The sequence below is a fragment of the Neophocaena asiaeorientalis genome, unplaced genomic scaffold (assembly GCF_003031525.2).
Source record: "Neophocaena asiaeorientalis asiaeorientalis breed wild unplaced genomic scaffold, Neophocaena_asiaeorientalis_V1.1 scaffold136, whole genome shotgun sequence".
NCBI classification, from domain to species: domain Eukaryota; kingdom Metazoa; phylum Chordata; class Mammalia; order Artiodactyla; family Phocoenidae; genus Neophocaena; species Neophocaena asiaeorientalis.
In genome coordinates this window covers 6,546,880-6,553,213 of record NW_020185333.1, presented here as the reverse complement: position 1 = coordinate 6,553,213, position 6,334 = coordinate 6,546,880, and positions in this window count along the sequence as shown.

Genomic DNA, 6,334 nt, shown 5'->3' with positions numbered 1-6,334 from the left:
CTATGAGGACAAGCTCCTGTCTTCCATTCCAGGAAAGGGCAAATCCACTCATCCGTTGCCTTTCTCTAATGTCACCTCCTGCCCTCTTGTTTCACTGAGGGAACCAGAAGGTGTCCTCACAGAGCACTGTGCTTGGAGGAATCAGGTCTGCAGTGTAGCAGCAATTGTATTAGTTTATGCGCCAATTCAGTTTATGTTTGATTTGCTTCTTTGGTAATAACCCAACATAGGTAAATCCAAATTCCAGCTATGTTATGTTCATCTCTAGACTATCATGCTAAGTTTTTTCCTTCTGGGCAAAAGTTTAATAAGAAGAGGAAAAAGAGAAATAGTTGACAGTTCCTGAGTGCTTATCTTGGGCCAGGTACTGTGCTAAATACTTCACATGCATTATCTTTCATCAGCTTCATTTGTAAAACAAAGACACAGAGGCCCAGAGAAGTTAAGTTACTTGCACAGGGTCACACAGCTGGTGAAGCGCAGGGCGTGGGCACTCTGACTCTGTGCCTGTTGCCGCTCCTCTAAGTTCCTGCTTGGGGAGCCAGCTCCAAGGTTTACCAGGTCCTCAGAAGAGATGAAATCTAGAAGCATAGGCAGCATCTCTACTCCATAGAAAAAGGAACTATTGTCAGAAAACACTGAAACCTCTGTGGCCTTCTTTCCAGGGTAAGAATAAATTTGCTGAACTATCCTTTAAGGCACTAATGACTAGGCCGCTGAGCACCACCAGCTATTATTATTTTCCAGGCTGACACTTGGCCGGTTCTTTCTCTTCTTTACTTTCAGGCTAATAATTAGATCTAAATCCCTGACAGGACTCTAACCGTCACCCCAGGGGGTTCTAGATTTCTTTACTATTGCTTGCAAAGATTTCATTAAAAAAAAAAAAGCCCTTTGAAACTATAAGTTACACTCAGCCACAGCTTTAAAAAAAAATCTATTATCTATTCGAGTCTTTTGAAGAATACATGCTGCTGTCTCTCTCCTCATCTTGAGAGATCAAACCTTATTTTTGTCGCCAATTTGAAGACTGAAGATCCCCAGGAGGACCAGAGAAGGTAGCCTCGTAAAATGTTGTTTCCATCAGCACCTGTGTCGTTGCCAGGTTCACTTGGACAGCATCCAGGCTCTTAGAATGTTACTGACTTGGGTATTTTTGTTTTTAATATAAATTTGTTTTCTACATATAGTGAAAATTATGGTGGTGGCTTTGCTTCTCAGGGGAAAAATATAAAACTGGGCTTTATATGAATAAATTTATCTCTTGGCCTCCGCGTGAAGTCGCTTTGAGCAAGAGGTTTAGAGGCAAGGTGTTGCTGTCTATACCCACCGGTTGCCCTGCTCTCCTCCACTCCCACGCCTATTTGTGACAGGTGCTCAAGTGGCTGTGATCATGGAAAGCAGCTTTTCTCTGTGTAAGCATACCTGACCCAAATGGGGCACTTTAAATCCTTTGAGGAGCTGGAGGAGTCACATAAATAAGTAACTGGCTCAGGTGGGGATTGCTGGTCTCATTAATGTCTGTTAAAAAAATTGAGTGGCCTCTTAGGGGACCCAGTCGCTCAGGAAAAATCTGTTCCGAGACCTTCCTATCACTTTATATTATGACTCTTTGGAGAATCCCAGTTCCTTTGAGGAGGGAGGCAAAGAGCTGACTGGTCTCTACTAAGTCTAGTCTATTCACACAGTAAAGAAAATGATTCTAGCCAGAAGGCCCCAAAATGATATTTGTTAACTATTCCAGCCAAACATTTTAGCCAAATATTTTCCGGGAGACTGTATCGAATACTTTTTCAGAGATATAAAATTAATACAAGAGCATTTAATTTTACTAAACTTGAGCTTCTGAAAAAATTGTTTTGTATAATTTTGAGAACAATTATTTTAAGGCAATTGCTAAATGCCCCACAATCCGTCCATCAGCTTAAACTTAAAGAAAGATTCTATAATTTTCTAACAACTTTCTTTGAATGGGAGTGAGAACTGATACTTGTTGATGCTTTCAAATACATTCCTTCATAGGACCCAGGGAAATATTTTCTGTTCCACTTAGTAATAGTTGTTACCAGAATCACTCCCTGTTTATAGCTAGGCATATAGCTAAAGATATGAGGAGACATGGGTTCTATTGAATTCAGGCTAAAGTTTTAAAAATCCAACATATATGCCTACCAATTCAACTCTGAGAATTGAACCACTGGTAACATTGCAATAAAGAAAGGTTTCTTGGGGTAACCAAATATATGCATCCTCTGACTTACAAAGAGACTTACAAACATTACATTAAAAAAATATCTGGTTGAGCTGGGGGTGTAAACTCCCCAGAAGGCGAGCAGCATCCCTAGAATAAGCTACCTGGGAGGTGCAGTTGGAGGTGCTCCAGCCCGGGGCTCGCGCCTGAGGTGGTGCAGCAGCTATTCCTACAACTGCTGGGAAAGAGGCGTAGCAGTGGGGAAAGCAAAGTTTCCAATACTTTCCACTTGCCCTCAACATGAGAGCACGAGAGAAAAATTTCCCCACAGAATCTACACAATGATTGGTATGTACACAAAAGTTCACTTCACCCATAATGCAGCCTAACCACAGTACCCCGCCCCCCCCAACAAACAATGCTTTTAATAAAAATGACTCCGAAAGTCTTTATGGACTGACCTGAAGAATTAATTACCATTTATTTTAAAAATGAATAAGTAGAGCGCTTCCATGGAAGATAAAATCCATGTTTTAAACAAATATGCTTAAACTTTGCAAACAATCCATTTGTTTAGAATGGAAGTCCACCAGATATTATGTTGTCAGTTTAACCTTGAGGAATTTTTCAGGCAATGCAAAGAAAATCAGGAAGCATATGATAGTTGTCTTTTTTGGAAGGCAGGTCTATGAGTAAATGAGTATTTTTTAAAAATAAATTTATTTATTTTTGGCTGTGTTGGGTCTTTGTTGCTGCATGCGGGCTTTCTCTAGTTGCGGTGAGGGGGGCTACGCTTTGTTGCAGTGCGTGGGCTTCTCATTCCGGTGGCTTCTCTTGTTGCGGAGCACGGGCTCTAGGGGGTGTGGGCTTCAGTAGTGGTGGCGCACGGGCTCAGTAGTTGTGGCTCGCGGGCTGTAGAGTGCAGGCTCAGGAGTTGTGGCGCACGGGCTTAGTTGCTCCGCGGCATGTGGGTTCTTCCCGGACCAGGGATCGAACCCTTGTCCCCTGCACTGGCGGGGAGATTCTTTTTTTTTTTTTTTTTTTGGCGTTGCGCGGGCCTCTCACTCTTGTGGCCTCTCCCGTTGCGGAGCACAGGCTCCGGACGCGCAGGCTCAGCGGCCATGGCTCCCGGGCCCAGCCGCTCCGCGGCATGTGGGATCCTCCCGGACTGGGGCACGACCCCGTGTCCCCTGCATCGGCAGGCAGACTCTCAACCACTGCACCACCAGGGAAGCCCAGGAAGATTCTTATCCACTGCATCACCAGGGAAGTCCCAATAAGAGTATTTTAAGAGGAGGCTCCCAGCACCTGGTACTATGCCATGGTGTTGCAACATCTGTAAGAGAACAGCAGCTGCAGGTTTGTAAATCTGCCAAGCTCACCTGCTATCTGACCTCCAGATTGACATCAGATGGCGGTTTTCAGAACTATAAATCATTTTCTCTTCAAATTGGACTCTTTACCAAGCATTCCTCATCATCCAAATTGGGAAAAGATACCTGGTCTTCCACAAGTGACTATTAACAGAGCTGAAAAGCTGCTGTCTTACAGCCAAATGACTAAATCAATAAATGACTGCTGAATAAATGGAGTTCTAGTGATTAAATCCATGATCACTTCTATGCAGTCTGCACTGCTACCTTCGGCATTAAATAATCAATCCGATTATCCATAACTTAGGGTTAAATACACTTCATTTCCCTCTGATCTGATGGATGGGTACTTGAGCATGAAGCTTAAATACTCAAACTAAACACTGGGGGTATAGTTCCGGCACAGTCTCGCTTCTAACCCCAAACACTGTAAATTGTGCTGAAATCTCTGAGCTACTGATGAAATCGTGTCCTGCGTGGATGGTGTTACCATAATCCATTATTTTCTAAAGCTGTCAAACTTGAGCCCTTGAGCTGGAAAGGTTGCTGCGCAAAAATGAAATCCAGTTGCATCTGGAAGCCTACACCTCCGTGGGAGTTCGAATCAGGTTGAGTGCAGTTCTGTGCTACACAGAACAGCTTTCCGTGCAGAAGGCAGGATAGTAAATGCTTTCTGAACTTCATTAGTTACTCCTGCTGAGAGTGAGAAAAAGTCCGCATAAATGCATAAAAATTGAATTGCCTATGAGGTAAGGAATGAGGCGGTACTTTGCCACCAAATATTATTTTCCGTTCAAATGGTTTACAATCACACATACAATGCAGAATCCGAGTACATACCTGCAAGGAAGGTGCCTAAAATCTAATGCCATCTCGATCCGGTTACAATCCCGAGTTTGCTTCAGTTAACTCCCACCCTGTCCCCCAACCCCGCCCCAGATGGAACCCACGACTCCATTCCAGGCCAGACAGACATGTGGCTCAGGCTGGCCCAGTCGGGGTGTCAGAGATGCGATGCTCAGCCTCAGTGGCTGAGCGAGAGGTGCATGGCCCAGGCAGAGAACCGAGCTGCAATCTGGGGTGGATGGGACTATTCAGAAAGGGGGAGGCACTCTTTTTTTCTCCCCTCTACCCTCCCTGAACTCAGGAGAAGGTGGGTCTGGGATTGAGGTCAGTCATTCTGCCATCACACGCAATCTCTGAAGGAAGGCAACAGGGAGGAGAGAGACTAAAGCTGAAAGCTGGAGAGACGCTGATCCTGAGGACGCTGCTTGGAGACCCACTAGCCAGCTGTACGTCTAAATTTTCAGTTATATTAGCCAATAAATCCCACTTTTCTTCGATTTAGGTTTGCTTTCATTTGCAATCAAAATAGTCCCAACTGGTAACCAATTAAAGTGGAGAACCATTTCAATTTACATTTCAGTCTTGAAGAGGTTTATCTCATTCTACAGATAAGGAGGCACACTGAGAGGCAGGTAAGTGCCTTGCTGAGGTCCTCTGCTAGTCAGTACTACAGCCGGGACTAGAAAAGTGATGTTTGCACTCTACCAGGGGGAAAATTAATGCATTGGACTTGCTTAGAAGTTTTCATTAAAACTTTGCCCTGATCAAAAGTTTACTTATTGGATATTGTTATACTTTCAAAAAGAATTTATAAATTAATATTTTAAGTCATCCTTTGCATTGTTACCTAGGATATGGACTCGAAAATACGTTGATAGACTAACTTACTCAGTAATGCGCCTGTGGTCTGCTGAAAGAGCGATAGAAATAAGCCCAACGAAAATAGCTTAAAATGTTTTATTAAGTATATATAATATTACAGGGTAATATTTACAAAGTTATGTTTTTTAAATAAAAAAGTATCTCGGCAAAGATTGCAGATATTCAAAGCTTCAAACAGTGATAAATTGATTTAATACATATAAAAAAAACCTTTAACGGTAACACAGCTGTAAAACAACTTTGGTCTTTAAATCACTGCAAAAAATGGCTGACAAATAGCACACCTTTAATTGCTATGGAAGAAAGCCCCCAAGAGAGGATCTTGCACATAGCAACGCTGGAGTTTTCTTTAGAATGGTTAATGGATATTTCTATGGTGTGGGATCTAATTCTCAGCAATGGCTTTTTGTAAATAATGCTCCGTTTAATAAAAACAAAAATGCTTCCCTCTCTCACCAACCCTGACAACAACACTTTTAAGATTCCACTGATGTTGCCTTACAGAGAAGTTTATTACGAATGCTCTCTTTTTTTTCAAAAGGCTAAATTTATGGAAAAGCTGGTCTTAAATGTTAAGAGCTATCAAAAGCCAAAGACAGGAAAACTTCCTGTTCGCTGCGCATCTCTTAAAAGTTACCTGGATTATCCTTATTAGCCACAGAAAATGACTTAACAAAGGACCCCAGTGGGTGATAGCAGTCAGTGATTTTGAAAATATGACACATGTAAAACTAATGTTTTTAAACAAACGCTCCATCAAATGACACACAATAAAAAGATAAAGAGTTGCCCAACAATCACTTCTCTAGTTTCCACCAACGGGTAAATAAAGGGGTATGCCATTCCACGCATATACCACAGATGTCGTTTTTGAATACCCATGTTAGGACAAGAGAAATCTAGGTGATATAGAGCTTAATTCGTATTAATGAGAAGGAGGAATAAACTCACCACTTTTTAAGCTTTATTATAACTCAAACCACAGTTTGGTTGGTCACTTACTAAACTGACTATAGCATCTTGAAAAGAGCAATACTCCCAA